This window comes from Bombina bombina, chromosome 4, assembly GCF_027579735.1.
Source record: "Bombina bombina isolate aBomBom1 chromosome 4, aBomBom1.pri, whole genome shotgun sequence".
Lineage (NCBI taxonomy): Eukaryota > Metazoa > Chordata > Amphibia > Anura > Bombinatoridae > Bombina > Bombina bombina.
This window is the reverse complement of record NC_069502.1, coordinates 1,121,461,951-1,121,485,616: the sequence shown is the minus strand read 5'-3', so window position 1 is coordinate 1,121,485,616 and position 23,666 is coordinate 1,121,461,951.

The following is a 23,666-nucleotide window of genomic DNA, read 5'->3' as shown; positions in this document are numbered from 1 at the left end:
GCCTGACATCGCCTAACATCGCTGCCGCGGACCTGAATACGCTCTCCATATTTAAGAAAAAAGCTGTCAAAAAGCCAGTACGGGGCGATGAGCAACTCTAATAAATGTATTAACCCCATCACGCCGCTCCCGGATCCCACCACAACTCTAATAAATGTATTAACCCCATCACGCCGCTCCCGGATCCCACCACAACTCTAATAAATGTATTAACCCCATCCCTCTGCTCCCGGAGCCCACTGCCACCTACATTATGTTATTAACCCCTAAACCACCAGCCCCCCACATTGCCATAAACTAAATTAAACTATTAACCCCTAAACCTAACAACCCGCTAACTTTATATTAAATATTAACTCATCCCTCTCTTATAATAAATTTAAGCTTACCCTTAAAAATTACATTAAACTATATTAAATTAATAATTAATCTACCCTAACCTTTATACAAAAACTACATTAAACTACAAATTAAATTAACTATATTATATATTTAAACACCTAACCCTACTTAAATAATTAAAATCTACACTAAAAAATTACTAAGTTACAAAAAACTAACAACTAAGTTACAAAAAAATAACAAACACTAAGTTACACAAAAAAAGAAACACTAAGTTACAAAAAATAAAAAAGAAATTTTCAAAGATTTAAATTAATTACACCTAATCTAAGGGCCCTATGAAAATAAAAAAGCCCCCCCCCCCAAATAAAAAAACCCTAACCTATAATAAACTACAAATAGCCCTTAAAAGGGCCTTTTGAGGGGCATTGCCCCAAAGAAATCAGCTCTTTTACCTGTAAATAAAAAATACAAATACCCTCCCAACAGTAAAACCCACCACCCACACAACCAACCCCCCAAATAAAAACCTAGCTAAAAAAAAACATAAGCTCCCCATTGCCCTGAAAAGGGCATTTGGACGGGCATTGCCCTTAAAAGGGCATTTAGCTCTATTGCTGCCCAAAACCCTAAACTAAAAATAAAACCCACCCAATACACCCTTAAAAAATTCTAACACTAACCCCAGAAGATTCACTTACAGTTTTGAAGATCCGACATCCATCCTCAAAGAAGTCTCATCGAAGCCGGCAGAAGTCTTCATCCAAGCAGCCGAAGTCTTCCTCCAAGCCCGCAGAAGTCTTCACCCAGGTGGCATCTTCTATCTTCATCCATCTGGCGTGGAGCGGCTCCATCTTCAAGACATCCGACGTGGAGCATCCTTTTCAATCATTGGCTTCTTGGGAATGAAGGTTCCTTTAAATGACGTCATCCAAGATGGCGTCCCTTAGATTCTGATTGGCTGATAGAATTCTGTTCCAATCAGTCAATTGAATGCCAGCTCAATCCTATTGGCTGATTGCAACAGCCAATAGAATTTTTTCAACCTTAATTCCGATTGGCTGATAGAATTCTATCAGCCAATCGGAATCTAAGGGACGCCATCTTGGATTATGTCATTTAAAGGAACCTTCATTCAGAAGAAGCCGTCGATTGAAGAGAATGCTCCGTGTCGGATGTCTTGAAGATGGAGCCGCTGCGTGCCGGATGGATGAAGATAGAAGATGCTGTCTGGGTGAGGACTTCTGCCCGTCTGGGGGACCACTTCTTCCTGCTTTGTTAAGGGCTTCTTGCCGCTTCATTGAGGACTTCTCCCGGCTTCATTTAGGATGGATGTCGGATCTTCAAAACTGTAAGTGAATCTTCTGGGGTTAGTATTAGGATTTTTTAAGGGTGTATTGGGTGGGTTTTATTTTTAGATTAGGGTTTTGGGCAGCAATAGAGCTAAATGCCCTTTTAAGGGCAATGCTCATCCAAATGCCCTTTTCAGGGCAATGGTGAGCTTAGGTTTTTTAGATTAGGATTTTATTTGGGGGGTTGGTTGTGTGGGTGGTGGGTTTTACTGTTGGGGGGTATTTTTATTTTTTATTTACAGGTAAAAGAGCAGATTTCTTTGGGGCAATGCCCCGCAAAAGGCCCTTCTAGGGCTATTTATAGTTTATTGTAGGTTAGGGTTTTTTTTATTTTGGGGGGCTTTTTTATTTTCATAGGGCCCTTAGATTAGGTGTAATTAGTTTAAATCTTTGATCATTTATTTTTTATTTTTTGTAACTTAGTGTTTATTTTTTTAGTGTAGATTTTCATTATTTGAGTACGGTTAGGTGTTTAAATATATAATATAAATTTGTAGTTTAATGTAATTTTAGTATAAAAGTTAGGGTAGGTTAATTATTAGTTTAATATAATTTAATGTAATTTTAGTATAACATTTAGGGTAGATTAATTAGTAGTTTAATATAGTTTAATGTAATTTAGTATAAGAGTTAGGGTAGATTAATTATTAATTTAATATAGTTTAATGTAATTTAGTATAATAGTTAGGGTAGATTAATTATAAGTTTAATATAGTTTAATTTAAATCTAAAGGTAAGTTTAAATTTATTATAAGATAGGGATGAGTTAATAATTAATATAAAGTTAGCAGGTTGTTAGGTTTAGGGGTTAATAGTTTAATTTAGTTTATGGTGATGTGGGGGGCTGGCTGTTTAGGGGTTAATAGGTTTAGTAAGTGCTAGTGATGTGGGAGGCGAGGGGTTTAGGGGTTATTACATTTATTTAGTTGCGGTGGGGTCCGGGAGTGGCAGGATAGGGGTTAATAACTTTATGTAGGTGGCGCCAGTGGCGGGGCGGCAGAATAGGGGTTAATAAGTATAATGAAGGTGGCAGAGGTATAGGGGAGGCAGATTAGGGGTGTTTAGACTCGGGGAACATGTTATGGTGTTTTATTCTCCCATAGGAATCAATGGGATATAGGGAAGCTTTGAACATAAGCTTTCACTGTTTTCAGACTCCCATTGATTCCTATGGCATCTGCGGCCTCCAGGGCGGCGGATTGAAAAGCAGGTAGGCTGGGCCGGAATAGTGGCGAGCGTACCTGGTAATTATTTGATAGCTTGCAAAAGTAGTCAGATAGTGCCGAATTTGCATTCGTAACATCTGTAGTGATGTAAGTATCGATCTGTGTCGGACTGAGACCGGCAGATCGTATTTTACGTCACAAAATTCTACTTTTGCCGGTCTGCAGGCTTTGATAAATAAGGAGAATCAAGCTTGCCACAATTACGCTGCGGAATTCCAGCGTATTTGCGGTTGACTGCTTGATAAATAGGCCCCTATGTGTGCAAAAAATGAACAAAAACATATATGCTTGGCTGAATGTAAGAATTCAGTACCTACCAGTTAATTAGCAACTAAAACAGCAGCGCTTAGTTTCAAGTTAAATGAACACTAAAGTCAAAATTAAACTATCATGATTCAGATAGAGCTGACAATTTTAAACAACTTTCCAATTCACTTTTATTGTCTAAATGTGCACAATCTTTTTATATGCACATGTACTGAGGGGCCAGCTCCTATTTAGTATATGCAAGAATTCAAATTATATACATATATGCATTTTTATATTGGCTGATGGCTGTCATGTGATGCGGGGGGAATAAAATTGTACTTACTTTTCAGAAAAAAAAGTCCACCACTTGTCTACTGAGTGCACCCAAGATGGCTGCCTTACCCTTTCACTGCTAATGAACTTCTGTAACAATTAACTTAAAATAATATGTTTTCCTGCAAAAGACACCAAGATACAACTTAAATTAATATTCCTTTCACTGCATGACACAAATCTCTTTCCAAAGTAAATAAATTGCATTCCTATTTTGAGATACACATAATGCAAGATCCTATTGCATTCCTATTCTGACATACACACTGGAACACCTTTTTAGCATACACCAGTGTTTCCAAAACCCAGTCTCCAGGACCCTTTGCAGGCCAGATATTAATTATATCTTAAAGGTACAGTAAAGTCCAAATTAAACTTTCAAATAGGGCATTTCATTTTAAACAACTTTCCAATTTACTTTTATCATCAAATTTGCTTTGTTCTCTTGGTATTCTTAGTTGAAAGCTAAACCTAGGTAGGCTCATGTGCTAATTTCTAAGTCCTTGAAGGCTGCCTCTTATCTGAATGCATTTGACAGTTTTTCACAGCTAGAGGGTGTTAGTTCATGTGGGCCATATAGATAACATTGTGCTCACGCCCGTGGAGTTAATTAAGAGTCAGCACTAATTGCCTTAAATGCAAGTCAGTTGAAAGATAGAAGGTAATCACAGAGGTAAAAAGTATATTTATATAACATTGTTGGTTATGCAAAACTGGTAAATAAAGGGATTATCTATCTTTTTAAACAATAAAAAATGTTGCGTTTACTGTCCCTTTAACTAGAGCACAGGTGAAATAATCAGCTCATCCATCAGCCTCTAGCAGAGGCCCTGAAAAGCAGTAGCCGCACGGCCCGGGGCTGTGCATGTGACACAGCCTCAGTGGTCAACGGCGGCAGTGTGGCACTGTGACTGTCACTAGTCTGAGAGCAAACTTTAAATCTTCAACTTGGCAAGTAAAGCCTGGCAGACTGGCAGTGGCAATTACCCCCCAGGCGGCTGAAGTGATGTTGAGATTGAGACAGAGGAAGATGGTGTCGGTGAGTGTGCACTGGCTGGCACTGGTGGTCACATTAACCCTGCACAATTTAATTAAACAGTCACTCACACAGACTCAGTCAGACAGTCATGACTCACTTTATTTAAATATATTGGCCTTTATTTATTAGAATACAACTGGCTAGCTGTTATAATGGGGCCCAGGCCAGTGAGGTGTTCCTAGACTTGGTTTTTTATCTCTTTGCAGGGGTTAAAGTAAACATAATTACATAAAAACCACAAATATATTTTTTCTGTAAAAGAAAAATAAGTTAGCTGTACTTGGGGGGTGGGGGTGAAAGAGGGCAGGGAGGTGGGTGGTATTGTCGGGGGCGGGTTATGGTGTTGTGGTGGGGGTGTTAAAATGCACCTTTGCCAGTTTAGACAAAACTCCTTGCACCGGCCCTGATCTCTACTACTCAATAAATAATTCCAGCAGCACATCAGAAGTAAATGATTATCCACTTTTATTGTACCAGGAGACAATAATACATGACGTTTCGGGCTCAAATGCCCTTAATCATTTGACCTTTCTACAATAGTCACCTTACTTAAATAGTTATTACCACAGATGTTACTAATTACATCTTAGCTCAGTTTCATCAAAACCTATCATTTGAATATAAACGCCACCTAGTGGTCAGTATATAAAATTACATCTCTAAACAAGTCTAACAGTGTTACATAGTTGCATTGAAGTGCAAAATACAAAAATGAAATTTACAAAATAATTAAAATCTTTCTTTGCAAGTAATGAATTGTGTGTTAATACTAAAGCCTGTATAGAGTTAGATATTCATAGTTTTGGGCTAAAAAACCAAAGTAGTTTTGTTCCTAGCAGCTATAACCACTGTATTGATACATACATTGATTTGGTATATAGAGATATTAACAAATTAAAATATGGTATATTCAGTGGCAAAGGTACTTTTAAAAAGAAAAATAATAAGATTGCAAATGGTAATAATCTTGCTAAGATCGAGAGGGATGCCCTGACACTATTAAAGAGTAAGAAGGATTTGATTTACAAGCAGGCAGACAAGGGTGGTGCTTTAGTGGTACTTGACAAGGGGTACTATGTAGATGAGATTAGGATGCAATTGAGTGATACAGGAGTGTATTGGTTGTTGAATTATAATCCTACATGGGTAATTCAGAGAGAGATAATATTTTGCTTGGATAAAGCTGTTGAGAATGGTCTAATTGATGATGAGACTAGGAAATTTCTGTACATTGAGAAAGGGATAATACCCGTTTTTTTATACCCTCCCAAAAGTACACAAGCAGGTTGAGCGGCCACCAGGGAGGCCAATAGTGGCTAGTACAGAAACTATTTTCTCTAATATATCTATATATTTAGATAAGATCTTGAGAGGTTTTGTAGAACAGTCAACATCCTATGTTAAAGATACTGGAGATTTCTTAAATAAGATCAGGAATCTTGAGACACCAGACAGATGTATTCTGTAAAGTCTCGATGTGGTCAGTCTGTACACCTCTATTGAACATGAAAATGGCATAAGGGCCGTAAGAAATATGTTACCTACAAATGGTTTATATACTGACCAACAATGAGATATTCTGTTGAACCTGTTAAGCATTATTTTATATTGCAATTATTTCTTATTCGAGGACAACTTTTTTATGCAAGTGAAGGGGACTGCTATGGGGTCCAATGTCGCCCCTACCTATGCAAACTTATTTATGTCTGCATTTGAAGAGAAATTTGTGTATCAAAATGAGATGTTTCATCTATATGGCGCCACCTGGTGGCAATATATAGATGACATCTTTGGTATTTGGTGGGGGACATTGGATCCCTGTTGAAATTTGTGGATGATTTAAATGGTGCAACAAGACACATTAAGTTTACCCTTACTTGGGATGAACAATCAATACACTTTCTTGATACTTTGGTACCTTGATGACAGATATTTATAGAAAGAGCACAGATAAGAATAGTCTATTGCATTATACAAGTGCCCATCCATCGACTTTAATCAGGTCTCTGCCTAGGAACCAAATGACAAGAGTGAAAAGGATTGTTTCAGATAAAAAACTTGTGAATAAAAGACTTGAAGAAATGGGTAAGAAATTCAGTGATAGGGGTTATCCAGCAGATCTTATACAGAGTGAGATATTGAGGGCGAAGGATGCAACACAGACCAATATTAGGAAAGTGGATAATAAGAAAGAAAGAATAATATTTGTGTTAGAATATAACAATCAGAGTCTAAAGATACAAAAGATTATTAACAAATACTGGTTTATGTTAAAGGAATGCCATCCTGATGTACAAGCTTTTGCAAATGGTCCTATGTCTGCTTATAGGAAAGGTTCTAGTATTAAGGATAAACTAGTAAGGGCAGATATTGGCAGTAAGAAATTGAAACAAAGCTATATTTCTGGTAAAAACTTGGGTTGCTGTCCCTGCTTGGGTTGTGAAAATTGTAATAACATGTTAAAGGGTTCCACCTTTGTACATCCACTCACTGGTAAAATTTATCAAATTAATGTTTTTTTTACATGCAATACTGGTTACGCAATTTATCTGATTAAATGCCCATGTGGGTGGATTTACATTGGCGAGAACACACAAAGGGTGAGGGACAGAATTATACAACATAAGTCCAACATAAGATGTAAGGATCTGAATGCCCCAGTCTCTAATCATTTTTTTGTCCAAGGGTCACTCAATTGCACAATTAAAATTTCAAATTATAGATCATGTCCCTGTCCCAAGGCGAGGTGATGACAGGGAACTGATCTTAAAGAGGAGAGAATCAATGTGGATTTATAAACTGGATTGTATTTTTCCAAAAGGTATGAACCGTGAGATAGATTTTAATATTTTCCTCTAATTTTCTCTATTTTTTTCTAGATTCTACTATTCCCTTAACATGAGCGTTGTGAAGAAGATTCCCAGTCCTCTAGATTTGGAATTATTTTGTAAATTTCATTTTTGTATTTTGCACTTCAATGCAACTATGTAACACTGTTAGACTTGTTTAGAGATGTAATTTTATATACTGACCACTAGGTGGCGTTTATATTCAAATGATTGGTTTTGATGAAACGGAGCTAAGATGTAATTAGTAACACCTGTGGTAATAGGTATTTAAGTAAGGTAACTATTGTAGAAAGGTCATATGATTAAGGGCATTTGAGCCCGAAACGTCATGTATTATTGCCTCCTGGTACAATAAAAGTGGATAATTATTTACTTCTGATGTGCTGCTAGAATTTTTTTATTGAGGATTGTGTTGGAGTCTAAGCAGTGGCTCTTCTAGCGTGCACTCAAATCACAACTGGTGCTGGAGGATATCTGACTTTGCCTGATCTCTACTACAGCAGAGTGACAAAAATTGCTGAAGGTACTGTAATGATATCCTGTACCACAACTTCACTTACCTGCAGACTGAAGGAAATCCAACAACTATTATTCATCTCTACAAAGTAATTTATATCCAATTTAGCAAATTGTGTAACTATCCCCCTTTGGTAAAACAAGCTGTTTTGATTCACCAGACCATGTTACTAAAGAGCTTTCCTAATCTATATACCCAAGTGGCCTGGATCTATGGAATTTACAACTCAAGCTAAAATTTTCAGAGTCTTAAAGCAAAATGTATTCCTACTCCCTTTGTATCTTGTGTGCACTCTGCAAACCAAGAGCAGTTCAGACTATTACACCATCACAAAAAATCAAAATGCAGAGGTGGACAAAGAGAAAATTAAGCAAATGTCCTACACCTCGATTCGGATCGAACCAAATTTCCGAATTAAAATACTGCTGAATTTCGCGAATAAATCCGGATGGCCATGGATTACACTAGTATTGTACAGTATATTAGGATATATCAATCTGCTATGGGTTACACCTAATATACAGTACATAATACTAGTCTAATCCCACCTAACACTTACCGAAATTCCGAATTTCCAAACCGAATCAAACCGAATCCAGCTGAATTTCTTCGAATCCGAATGAATCCAAAACGAATCCGAAACTAATCGATTCAAAATTTTCCGAATTCGAATGGACCCGAACCGAACTTCGAAAAATTCCGAATCGATCCGAACCGAACAGAATTTTTTTACCATGCACATGTCTACTTTTAGCCAAACCCCTATCAAAGACCCATCTCTGATTACAAGGAACAACTATTCTCAATGCATTAAAGGGACATTGTACACTAGATTTTTCTTTGCATAAATGTTTTGTAGATGATCCATTTTATATAGCCCATCTGGGAGTGTTTTTGTAACATTGTATAGTTTTGTTTATTTTGAAATAACATTGTGCTGATTTTCACAAACATTTTTGATGTATATTGATTTCTACAGATGCCCGTGGCTCCTGTTTGTATAATCTGTCTTTTCATATGCAGGGAAGGGGAGTGTCTGCTGTTCCTGTTTTCCCAGTCCCTTTCACTGGGTGTCCCAGCCTAAACTCGCCAACACTGCTAAACTGAGAGCTTCTAAGTAAGTTTTTAAAAGTTTTATTTGTGCATATTCTTCTTTATACTAGTGTCTATTACAGGCAGTTATATGAAAATTGGTGTATACTGTACCTTTAAGAATGTATTCTGTAATGCACAGGGCCAGACTGGGACCAAAAATAGGCCCACAAATTTTGAGATAGAGCAGTGGTCATGCACCTCTATGCTGATGACATCCAGATCTATCTCTCCACTCCTGTTCTCTCTCCCTCTGTCCTTTCCCATGTCATCGACTGCTTATCTGGTATTTCTTCCTGGATGGCCTCTCACCACCTAAAGATTAACATGTCCAAAACTGAGCTTCTTCTAATACCCCCTCAAGCTCTATGCCGACTTCTGGCTTTTCTATCCCTGTCAATGGCATCACCATTTCCCCATCGCCCCAAGTCTGCTGCCTCGGATTTACACTTGACTCAAATGTATCCTTCATACCCCACATCCAATCGCTTTCTTCATCCAGCAGCAATCACCTACGCAATATTTCCATGATTCACCCTTTACTGAAGGCTAACACCACAAAGCAAAATATTCCACTCCCTTGTTATTTCCAGACTTGACTACTGCAATAACCTACTTACTGGCCTTCCTCTTTCCCACCTCTCCCCCTCAATCCATCCTAAATGCCTCTGTCAGGCTAATCCACCTTTCCTGTCGCTCTGTATCTGCTGCACCTCTTTGTGAGTCCCTTCATTGGCTCCCCATTCACAGCAGAATCAAATTCAAAATTCTCACCCTTACATACAAATCTCTCACCAACGGCGCTCCCCACTACCTATTCTCTCTAATCAACAAGTATACTCCAGCCCTCCCACTAAGATCCAACAATGACCTGCTTCTTGCATCTTCAACTATCACCTCTTCCCATGATAGACTGCAGGAGTTCTGTCGTGCAGCACCTACCCTCTGGAACACTCTCCCTTGTGCTGTCAGGCTTTGCCCTAATCTTTCTTCTTTTAAACGCTCCCTGAAGGCATTTTTGTTCAGAGAAGCCTACCATCCAACTCAGTAATAAATTAATTCTACTTACCCAACACTTCCCTTATCTAACTCTGTATTAACATCTTTCTCACTCTTGTAGTCCTCACCTCATGTTTTTCAACCTCCTACCCTTCTAGATTGTAAATTCCCATAGGAAAAGGGCTCTAAATTCCTCCTGTATGTGTTTGTCAAATTTTGTCCTGTATCTTGTCTCTTACAAGTTTTACATCATTGTTGTATTTCAATGAATTGTACCCACGGACAGCACTGCAGAATATGTTGGCGCTTCACTAATAAAGTATAATAATAATAATTAAAGTTTATATTTAATTAACAAATAACTACCTAGTCTTCATCAACCTGTGTAGTCACAGTTACTCAAAATAACAGTCACCTAATCACTGATGACATGGCTGTCAGACACAATAAGGTATTGAGAGACAGGGCAGGGCAGGGCTGGCCATGTATTGTGCACAAATAATAATGCTGGTGACTGGGTGGGGCTAAGGCAAAAGTCCCTTCCCTTTAACTGGCTGCAGCGTACCATGCAAATGCCCTGTATTCCCTATTCATCAGTCAGGATAAATCACCAGTTAAGACTATCGGCTAGATTATGAGTTTTGCGTTATGAGTGAAAAAGCAGCGTTATGGGTTATAACGCTGCTTTTTCTCTACCTCTGCTATTACGTCTTGTCAAAAAAGCTGTACGCACACTTTTTTGGCCGTTACGCAAATTAACCTACACAATTTGCGTAAAGTCTTTTTTCAATGGGACTTCAATAGCGCCAATATTACAATCTTTTTCTGGGAGGCCAAAAAGTGAGCGGTACAGCCTATCTAAAGTAAGTAGTTATGAGTTTTACGCTACAAAGCTGTAGCATAAACTCATAACTAAAGTGTAAAAAAGTACACTAACACCCATAAACTACCTATTGACATCTAAACCGAGGCCCTCCAGCATTGCAAACACTAAAATAAAATTATTAACCCCTAATCTGCCGCTCCCGACATCGCCGCCACTAGAATAAACATATTAACCCCTAAACTGCTGCACTCCCGCATCGCAAACACTAGTTAAATATTATTAACCCCTAATCTGCTGTCCCTAAAATCGCCACAACCTACATTACTAAAGTTATTACCCCCTGAACCTAAGTCTAACCCTAACTCTAACACCCCCTAACTTAAATATAATTAAAATAAATATAAATAAAACCTACTATCATTACCTAAATAATTCCTATTTAAAACTAAATACTTACCTATAAAATAAACCCTAAGGCCTAGATTTAGAGTTTGGCGGTAGCCGTGAAAACCAGCGTTAGAGGCTCCTAACGCTGGTTTTAGGCTACCGCCGGTATTTGGAGTCAGTCAGGAAAGGGTCTAAGGCTCACTTTTCAGCCGCAACTTTTCCATACCGCAGATCCCCTTACGTAAATTGCGTATCCTATCTTTTCAATGGGATCTTTCTAACTCCGGTATTTAGAGTCGTGTCTGAAGTGAGCGTTAGAAATCTAACGACAAAACTCCAGCCGCAGAAAAAAGTCAGTAGTTAAGAGCTTTCTGGGCTAACGCCGGTTCATAAAGCTCTTAACTACTGTGCTCTAAAGTACACTAACACCCATAAACTACCTATGTACCCCTAAACCGAGGTCCCCCCACATCGCCGTCACTCGATTAAATTTTTTTAACCCCTAATCTGCCGACCGCCACCTACGTTATACTTATGTACCCCTAATCTGCTGCCCCTAACAACGCCGACCCCTATATTATATTTATTAACCACTAATCTGCCCCCCTCAACGTCGCCTCCACCTGCCTACACTTATTAACCCCTAATCTGCCGAGCGGACCGCACCACTACTATTATAAAGTTATTAACCCCTAATCCGCCTCACTCCCACCTCAATAACCCTATAATAAATAGTATTAACCCCTAATCTGCCCTCCCTAACATCGCCGACACCTAACTTCAATTATTAACCCCTAATCTGCCGACCGAATCTCGCCGCTACTGTAATAAATGGATTAACCCCTAAAGCTAAGTCTAACCCTAACCCTTACACCCCCCTAAATTAAATATAATTTTAATCTAACGAAATAAATTAACTCTTATTAAATAAATTATTCCTATTTAAAGCTAAATACTTACCTGTAAAATAAATCCTAATATAGCTACAATATAAATTATATTTATATTATAGCTATTTTAGGATTTATATTTATTTTACAGGTAACTTTGTAATTATTTTAACCAGGTACAATAGCTATTAAATAGTTAAGAACTGTTTAATAGCTAAAATAGTTAAAATAATTACAAATTTACCTGTAAAATAAATCCTAACCTAAGTTACTATTAAACCTAACACTACACTATCAATAAATTAATTAAATAAAATACCTACAATTACCTACAATTAAACCTAACACTACACTATCAATACATTAATTAAATAAAATACCTACAATTACCTACAATTAAACCTAACACTACACTATCAATAAATGAATTAAATACAATATCTACAAATAAATACAATTAAATAAACTAACTAAAGTACAAAAAATAAAAAAGAACTAAGTTACAAAAAATAAAAAAATATTTACAAACATTAGAAAAATATTACAACAATTTTAAACTAATTACACCTACTCTAAGCCCCCTAATAAAATAACAAAGCCCCCCAAAATAAAAAAAAATGCCCTACCCTATTCTAAATTACAAAAGTTCAAAGCTCTTTTGACTGTAAAAAAACACATACAATACCCCCCACACGTTACAACCCACCACCCACATACCCCTAATCTAACCCAAACCCCCCTTAAATAAACCTAACACTAAGCCCCTGAAGATCTTCCTACCTTGTCTTCACCTCGCCGGGTATCACACCGATCAGTCCTGGCTCCAAAATCTTCATCCAACCCAAGCGGGGGCTAGACATCCATCATCCGATGGCTGAAGAAGTCCAGAAGAGGGTCCAAAGTCTTCATCCTATCCGGGAAGAAGAGTAGATCCGGACCGGCAACCATCTTCTTCCAAGCGGCATCTTCTATCTTCATCCGATGAGGACCGGCTCCATCGTGAAGACCTCCAGCGCGGACCCATCTTCTTCCGACGACGTCCAACTGAAGAATGACGGTTCCTTTAAGGGACGTCATCCAAGATGGCGTCCCTCGAATTCCGATTGGCTGATAGGATTCTATCAGCCAATCGGAATTAAGGTAGGAAAATTCTGATTGGCTGATGGAATCAGCCAATCAGAATCAAGTTCAATCCGATTGGCTGATCCGATCAGCCAATCAGATTGAGCTCGCATTCTATTGGCTGATCGGAACAGCCAATAAAATGCGAGCTCAATCTGATTGGCTGATTGAATCAGCCAATCGGATTGAACTTGATTCTGATGTTTGAAGTTAGGTGTCGGCGATGTTAGGGAGGACAGATTAGGGGTTAATATTATTTATTATAGGGTTAGTGAGGCGGATTAGGGGTTAATAACTTTATTATAATAGCGGTGCGGTCCGCTCGGCAGATTAGGGGTTAATAAGTGTAGGAAGGTGGAGGCGATGTTGTGGGGGGCAGATTAGGGGTTAATAAATATAATATAGTGGTCGGCGATGTTAGGGGCAGCAGATTAGGGGTACATAGGGATAATGTAAGTAGCGGCGGTTTATGGAGCGGCAGATTAGGGGTTAATAATAATATGCAGGGGTCAGCGATAGCGGAGGCGACAGAATAGGGGTTAATAAGTGTAAGGTTAGGGGTGTTTAGACTCAGGGTACATGTTAGATGGTTAGGTGCAGACGTAGGAAGTGTTTCCCCATAGACAACAATGGGGCTGCGTTAGGAGCTGAACACGGCTTTTTTGCAGGTGTTAGGTTTTTTTTCAGCTCAACCAGCCCCATTGTTTTCTATGGGGGAATCGTGCACAAGCACGTTTTTGAAGCTGGCCGCGTCCGTAAGCAACTCTGGTATCGAGAGAATAGTTAGTAAATAGTTATTAACTATTTACTTGCTACTTAGCTAAAATAAATACAAATTTACTTGTAAAATAAAACGTAACCTGAGTTACACTAACACCTAACCTTACACTACAATTAAATAAATTACATACATTAAATACAATTACCTAAATTACAAAGCCCCCCCACTAAATTACACAAAATAAAAAAGACATTATCAGATATTTAAACTAATTACACCTAATCTAATAGCCCTATCAAAATAAAAAAAGCCCCCCAAAATAAAAAAAAAATCCTAGCTTAAAGGGCCACTGTAAGTAAATATTTTCTATGTCTGTTACTAATTAACTACCCCAAATACGCTTTTTATCAATAGCATTTCATTAATATATCTCTACCGTATATCAGAAATCTTGTCTGCAAATTTAATTGTTTTCCAAACCCACTCCGTGGGTATCCTTTGCTCTGTACCAATCCGTTTACAATACCTAGGTTTAAAAATGGCGCTTTAAACACAAAGTTATTGGTTTAAGTATTTTGAACACTCAGTGTTGAAAATAGTGGGCAGGATAACGTGACATCATCATCACCTAAGCTCCCCATTGCCCTGAAAAGGGTATTTGGATGGGCATTGCCCTTAAAAGGCCATTTAGCTCTTTTTTGGGGCCCAACCCCTAATCTAAAAATAAACCCACCCAATAAACCCTTAAAAAACCTAACACTAACCCCCGAAGATCCACTTACAGTTTTGAAGACCAGACATCCATCCTCAACGAAGCCGGGAGAAATCTTCATCCAAGCGGCAAGAAGTCCCTTGAATTCCGATTGGCTGATATAATTCTATCAGCCAATCAGAATTAAAGGTGAAAAAATACTATTGGCTGATCCAATCAGCTAATAGGATTGAGCTCGCATTTTATTGGCTGATTGGAACAGAAACACTCGCCGGACTCGCCAGAAACACGGGCCCTCAAGCTCCATTCGGAGCTTGATAAATGGGCCTCAAAGTCTCAAACCTAACAATAAGTCACACAGTCATATGTTCTGACTACAATTCTATGTACTTTTCTATAACTAGTAACTCCAATACCCCTGCTGCTGTAGAGATGACAAGTTTTTGACCACTAAAGGGTGTAACCCCTCAGATACTCATGCCTAAGCTTGAGTTTACATATATGTTAAACAGCTGTGACAATATCAACTCTCTGGTACAACACTACAATATGAATGTTAAGAAAGCCCTGAACTTCATTGCCCCAATAAGCAGTCAACCTTACCACTCATCATAAGGCTCCATGTACCATCATAGAGATGAAAAAGAAAGAGCAGAGATGGAGTAAATCCCAGACTGTAGAACATGGTAGAACACACAAATGCTTATAAAAAAGTGATCTCATAGAAAACGTCAGATTTCCTCTCTCAAGAAATCACAAAAGCAAAAAAAATAGACCAGACCAGCTTTTCACAAAACTGTGCAATCCAACTTGCCTATGTAGGGCTAGATTACCAGTGAAGCGCTAATTTAACATCAACCTGTAAAGGGGCAACGTTGCCTGTTTACGGCGCACGTTAAATAACCAGCCATTACAAGTGGCTCGTGATTGCTACTGCAAGCTTGCGGTAGCACTTTTCGCTAAGGAAAATTAATCAGAGGTCAGACCTCTGGTTAATTCAAAAAATGTCCCCCTATTGCTTCCAAAATAAAGTGTAAATTTCCTTTATTAAAAACAAAAAATATGAGCATCTTTTTAAAAAACAAACTGCACAAAGCGGTTATAAGGGGTTAAAGTGAACAGATGTGGGGTGTTAAAAAAAAATGGCACTTTGAAGTCTATGGGGACTTTGTTTTTACTGTTAATATATATGTATATGCTTATATACATGTATATTTATGTGTTCATATGTGTATACAGTATATACATAGAAACACATAAAAATATATGTATATATACATATATATATTTTAAATATGCAACACAATGCTGCGTGACTTAACCCCTTCGCTGCGCTAGGTTCTGTGCCGTGCATATCAGCATCAGAATGAGGCTCCAATTGGAGCCTATGGAAGCGCCCTCTGGTGAGTACAAAGGTTTAATGCATTGCGAACATGAGGTCACGTGCGCATTGCACATTACTTTTAATAACAGTGCACATTTGCTCACAAAAGCGTAATTTTGCGCTGCACTCGTAATCTAGCCCATAGTGTCTCAAACTTCAGTCAGCCAAAATATGAGGAGTTTGCTGTCTTCTTTGCCAACAAATGGCTAGATTACGAGTGGAGCAGTATTTTGCACTCCAGCTCGCATGTTAAGTTTAATAGTTATTGTGTGAGTAGCATGTGTATTACATGATGAAAGTAAAAAAAAAATACTCAGAACATACTTAGAACATATTCCCCTATGTGAAGAATATTGGAATGTGAAATATTTACAGTAAATACATAGTTAAAGGACCAGTAAATACAGCAGATTTGCATAAACAACAAATGCATGATAACAAGACAATGGGGAATATTTATCAATCTCCTTATGTAGCTTGAAGCCCCGTGTTTCTGGCGAGCCTTCAAGCTCACCAGAAACACAAGTTATGAAGCAGCGGTCTAAAGACCGCTGCTCCATAACCTGTCCGCCTGCTCTGAGGAGGCGGACAGCGATCGCCAGAAATCAACCCGATCCAATACGATGGGGTTTATACAATGGGGTTGATTGACACCCCCTGCTAGCGGGTGATTGGCCGCGAATCTGCAGGGGGCGGCTTTGCACCAGCAGTTCACATGAACTGCTGTTGCAATGCTGAATGCAGAGAGCGTAATGCTGTCCGCATTCAGCGATGTCTGTCGGACATGATCCGCTGATCGGATCATATCGGGCAGAAATTTGATAAATAGGCCCCAATGCAATAGCAATTAATCTAAATGAGTAGTAGATTTTTTTCTTGAAAATTTCAGTTATGTCTATTTTCACTCCTCCTGAATCACGTGACAGCCATCCGCCAATCACAAATGCATATACGTATATTCTGTGAATTCTTGTACATGCTCAGTAGGATCTGTTGACTCAAAGGGGCCCATTTATCAAGCTCCGAGCGGAGTTTGTGGGCCCTGCTCTGAGCAGGCGGACAGGAATCGCCAGAAATCAACCCGATCGAGTACAATCAGGTTGATTGACACCTCCCTGCTGGCGGCCCATTGGCCGCGAGTCTGCAGGGGGCGGCGTTGCACCAGCAGCTCTTGTGAGCTGCTGGTGCAATGCTGAATACGGAAAGCGTATTGCTCTCCGCATTCAGCGATGTCTTGCGGACCTGATCCGCATTGTCCGATCAGGTCCGCAAGACATTTGATAAATAGGCCCCACAAAGTGTAAATATAAAAAGACTGTGCACATTTTGTTAATGGAAGTAAATTGGAAATTTGTTTAAAATTGCATGTTCTGTCTGAATCATGAAAGTTTAATTTTGACTTGAGTGCCTTTAAACACTATATTAAATATGAATATTACATGAATATGATTATTCATGTTTTCCGCTACTTGACTGCAAAAGGCTCCAATGAACATATAATGATTGTGGGTATAAACACACCGATAGATAAGCGCAATACAGCCTTGAAAAAGACCGTTATTAGACTGAAAAGCATGAGCCATTGGGCTATCTAGTGAGATATTTTTAAATTTAGGTACTTTGGCCTCTAGTTAACAATGTCTGACGGACCTGGATATATTTGGATACCTATTTTGGACATAACGTTGTTACAGGTTTCAACTCTGTAGGATTTTTTTAAGCTGTTATTATAGTGCTAGCACTAACATTTGGGTTTGAAATTTTTATTTGCATGTGATTATATGTTTAATGTACCCCATTTTTATCAAAAGGTCTGTGAGTGAATAAATAATAGTACTTAAGTTTTTAGCACATCCTATATTTGTTTCTGATATTCGGTCACTCCTTTTGGGTAGAGGGGTTTTAGTTTTTGTTTGTACTATTTATGAGCATTTTAACAGGAATAATTGTATTTTCATGAGATCCCAGATAGTGTCATCTGGAGTACGCACCTAGGCACCTGCCTCCTTGGTGTGTAGAGTCCCACAGGGTTCCATTTTATATACAATGTTATTTGCAATGTATATGCTTCGGATGGAGAAATCATAAGGCATTGTGGCCTGAGCTTCAAATGTTTTAAAGATGACCCACAAATATACATTTCCTTCAAGCCAAACTCAAATGTTCTGGTAGAAACAGTCAATAAATGTCAATAAATGTCTTACTGATCACTTGGAATGAATGAATGCCAGTTGTTTGAAACTAAACCCAGCCAAAAAAGAAGTACTTGTGATGGGTAGAGATAGTATGATAACCAAGCTGCAACATAATCAACAAATTAGTCTAGAACAGAGATTGATAACCTTGGCACACCAGATGTTTTAAAACTACATTTCCCATGACGCTTAGACACTGCAGTTGGGCATCATGGGAAATGCAGTTCTGAAACATCAAGGGTGCCAAGGTTAGCCATAACTGGTATAGATGTGGAGGATCAAAACTACAGACCTCTAATCTAGCAAGAAATCTTATTGTTATACTTGACAGTGTACTCTTTCTGAAACATCATATATCAGCCACATTACAAACCTCATTCTTTAATTTAAAGAAAATAGCCAGAATCAAGCATCTGATTCCTACAGAAGTTATTCCCAAGATCATCCATGCTTTGGTGATATCAAGATTGGATTACTGTAATGCACTTTATTATGGTCACTCAGAAAAAATGACTCCATTGCTATCAGTTGGTACAAAACACTGCAGCAAAGCTGCTAACTAGCCAGTCAAAAATTTGCCATGTGAAACCCATCCTCTATGGCCTGCACTGACTGCCAATAAAGTGCTAGATTACAAGTTGAGCACAAAATATTGCTTCTGCGAAAACAATATTTACGCTCAACTTAGTAATACCAGCGCAAGCAAAATGTGCAATGCGAATGTGACCTTGTGTTCGCATTACACGGAAGCATTTCATTCACAAGATTCCGCTTCTGAAGGCATGAGAAGAATTAGTGCAGTGAAGGGGGTAAGTTGTGCAGCGATGGGAAGCAAATGTAAATATATATGTACTGTATATATTTACAGGGACCACACGTTTCCCATAGACAGCAATGTAAAGGCACTTAACATTGCCGTTTTCTTTTCTAAAATCCCATACCTGCCACTTTTAACCCCTAAAAACTGCCTAGTGCAGAAGTTTTTTCTAGGAGAGATCTAATTGCTAAGGCAAGCTCGTAGTAGCAATAACTAGCAACTTGTAATTTGTCCATTTGCGGTGGCACAATAAATTAGTGCTCCACTTGTAATCTGGCCAAAAAATGGAACACACTATTCAAGATAGGCCTGCTATCCTACAAAGCGTTGCATGATCAGGGACTATGCTATTTAAAATAATTACTTGTGCCTTATGTCCCAACTCACATTCTTCGATCAGCACATGCCCTGAAGCTTAATGTGCCATTAATTCACAAAAAAATGTGGTTTGCAAGCTTTTAGCCATGCACCCCATCTCGATGGAACACTCTCCCCATCACAGTGAAAGAAACCGCCTCCCTGGACATTTTTAAACAAAGACTTAAGGCCTATCTGTTTACACAGGCCTTTCAGGAATAAAAACTGTAACTTCTAATCCTTTTATGAAAATATACCTTGGGGGATATTTATCAAAGCCTCAACTTTGTTGCATTCGCTGGCACCAATACACTTGCCTAACATCACCTAACATCGCGACCACGTATCTCAATACGCTCTCCTTAGTTATGAAAAAAGCCGACAAAAAGACGCGCACCAAGTACGGGGCGATGAGCATCGGACTGTTGTTAACTGGCAGTCATCGCTCTCACGTCTATTCGGCTTTTTCCAAAATTGATTTTTACCCTGCCACTAAACGCTGTCACTATACTAAAATGTTTAACCCCTATCCCACTGCTCCCCGACCCCGCCGCAACCTAAATAAAGTTATTAAACCCTATCCCACCGCTCCCCTACCCCGCCGCAACCTAAATAAAGTTATTAACCCCTATCCTGCCACTCCCTGACCACGACGCAACCTAAATAATGTTGTTAACCCCTATCTCGCCTCTCCCTGACCCCGCCGTAACCTAAATAAACATACCTACCCTAACTATTACCCTACAATTAAATTAAACTACCAATTAAATACAATAAATTACATATTAAAAAAACCTAACCCTACTCAAATTAATTAAATATACAATTAAACATTATTAAAAACATTATTAAAAGTACTAAATTACAGAAAAAAAACCTCTAAGTTACAAAAAAACATTGTTACGAAAAATAAAAAAACACATTATCAAAAATAAAAAAAGAATTACACCTAATCTAAAAACCCTATCAAAATAACCCCCCCCCCAATAAAAAACCCTAGTCTACAATAAACTACGAATGGCCCTTAAATCAGCTCTTTTACCTGTAAAAAAAATACAAACATCCCCCAACAGTAAAACCCACCACCCAACCAACAAACCTCCCCAAATAAAAAACCTCAAAAACGGCATTTGTATGGGCATTGCCCTAAAAAGGGCATTTAAACCTTTTACATGCCCAGACCCTAATCTAAAAATAAAACCCACCCAAAAAATCCTTAAATACACCTAACACTAACCCCCGACGATACACTTACAGTAATTGAAGTCCCGTTGAAGGATCCATCCAGCCGGCATGAAGTATTCATCCATGCGGCCTCTTCGATCTTCATCCAGACAGCAAGAAGTCTTCATCCAGACGGCATCTTCTCTCTTCATCCATCAAGCACGGAGAGGGTCCATCCTGGAGACATTTGGCGCGGAGCATCCTCTTCGCTGCCATAAACTGGAACTTCGATGCAAGTGACGTCATCCAAGGTTGCATCCCTTGCATTCCTATTGTCTGAAAGATTTCAATCAGCCAATAGGATTAGAGCTACTAAAATCCTATTGGCTGTTCCGATCATCCAATAGGATTTGAGCAGCTCTCATTCTATTGGCGGTTCCAATCAGCCAATAGGATGAGTGCTCAATCCTCTTGGCTGATTGGAACAGCCAATAGGATGAGAGCTGCTTGGATGATGTCACTTGCATTGAAGTTCCAATTTACGGTGGCGACCGTATGAAGAGGATGCTCCACGCCGGATGTCTTCAGGATGGACCCGCTCCGTGCCGGAGGGATGAAGATAGAAGATGCCGTCTGGATGAAGACTTCTTGCCACCTGGATGAACTTCTTGCTGCCTGGATGAGGACTTTGCCGACTGGATGAAGATCGAAGAGGCCATCTGGATGAAGACTTCTTGCCGGCTGGATGAGGACTTCGCCGGCTGAATGAAGATCCAAGAGGCCGCCTGAATAAAGACTTCTTGCTGCCTGGATGGATCCTTCAAGAGGGGCTTCAATAACTGTAAGTGGATCGTCGGGGTTTAGTGTTAGGTTTTTTTAAGGTTTTTTTGGGTGGGTTTTATTTTTAGATTAGGGTCTGGGCATGTAAAAGAGCTAAATGCCCTTTTAATGGCCATACAAATTCCCCTTTCAGGGCAATGGGAAGCTTAGGTTATTTTAGATAGGTTTTTTATTTGGGGGGTTGGTTGGTTGAGTTATGGGTTTTACTGTTGTGGGGTGTTTGTGGTTTTTTTTTACAGGTAAAAGAGCTGATTTATTTGGAGCAATGCCCCACTTAAGGCCCTTTTAAGGGCCATTGGTAGTTTATTGTAAGCTGGGGGGGGTTATTTTGATAGGGCTATGAGATTAGGTGTAATTCTTTTTTATTTTTGATCATTTTTGTTTTTTCTGTAATTTAGTACTTTTAATAATGTTTAATTGTATATTTAATTAATTTGAGTAGGCTTTTTAATATGTAATTTATTTTATTTCATTGGTAGTTTAATTTAATTGTAGGATAATAGGGTAGGTTAATTAATAGTTTAATATAGTTTATTTTAATTCTACATGTAAGTTTAAATTTATTAGAAGATAGGGATGTTGTAATTTTAATTTAAAGCTTGAGGGTTGTTAGGTTTAGGGGTTAATAGCTTAATTTTTTTTTTGGCGTTGTGGGGGCTGATGGTTTAGGGGTTAATAGGTTTAGTTAGTGGTAGTGATGTGGGAGGCCAGAGGTTTAGTGGTGAATACATTTATTTAGGTTGCGACTGGGTTGGGGAGCGGCGGAATAGGGGTTAATAACTTTATTTAGGTTGCTGCGGGGTCAGGGAGCGGCAGAATAAGGGTTAAAAACTTTATTTAGGTTGTGGCGATGTTGGGGGCAGCAGATTAGGGGTGTTTAGACTCGGGGTTTATGTTAGGGTGTTAGGTGTAAACGTAACTTGTTTTCAACCATAGAAATCAATGTGATATCTGGCAGCATCGAACATAAGCTTTCGGAGCTTTCAGACTCCCATTGATTTCTATGGCATCCACAGCCTCAAGGGTGGCAGATTGAAAACCAATAGCCGTGAGTGTACCTGTTAAAAGTTTGATAACTGGAAAAAAGTGTCAGATAGAGCCGAATGTGTATTCAGAACATCTGTAATGACGTAAGCATCGATCTGCGTCAGATTGAGACCGGCGGATCATATGTTATGTCACAAATTTCAACTTTTGCTGGTCTGTAGGCTTTGATAACTAGGTCGGATCAAGCTCGCAACAATTACGCTGCGGAATTCCGGTGTATTTGCGGTTGAGGCTTTGTGTAAAGCGCTTTGAATCCAACACTATTTACTAACTAGTCTACCTAGTTAAAATAAATACAAACTTACCTGTGAAATAAAAATAAAATCTAGGGGCGGAGTCAGCCTTGGAGGGGGATAGACGTGTTATTCAGAGCTCCCGCTCACATTTTCTCTAACTCTAACTTTATTACAAAAATATGTGTAATCCGACATCTTGAGCTCATTCAGCTTTATCTACAAACGTTACTGATCCCAGAGATACCAAGATTACACAGCTAGGTGTAGCGGGAGCCACAGCAATGCACTTCTGTATGATGCGGCCCTGATCCCGGGAAATAATACATAGCCCTCATTGCTGAAGCATAATTTACCGATAATACCCGGAGATCAGAGTGGCAGACCCCCTTCCTTTTTTCAACCTACAACTACGCTTAGGCACTGCTTGAGGGAGAGAAGCGGAGGCGACAAGAAAGCTAAAAATAAAAGCCACGACTATTTGACAACACTGCATGATAGAGGCCTCTCTTTTACGTCATGCAGGAACATGAATCATTGATCCAGTCACTGCTCGGAGATTTGGGATTGAAGATGGATAACTACTTCGCGGACCTTAGCCTACTAGTCAGAGCACCTTTCACAAAGGAAGACACTGACACCATCGATATGGCAGATAAGGAGGAGGCCGCTAAGAACCGCATAAAACCTAAAGCTGGTGGGTCTTCCCCGACCCTCACAACAGAGAATACTCGGGATAGACCAACTTGGAGGGCCGTAAGGCAAATAAAAAAAATCTGTCTCACCAGCGAAACTAAGCAGAGATCTTCTTATGGCCAGATTTGGTTCCCCTTCACAGAAGGGCAATCCCGCGCAGCTAACACCTCCTCCGGTACGGTCTCCTCTGACACTTCAGACCCTTAATTGTCCTCCCGATCTCACCTTTACCTCAACTGACGAGCCAATGTTCCTCCCGCTGCCCTGGGTCGCCTAT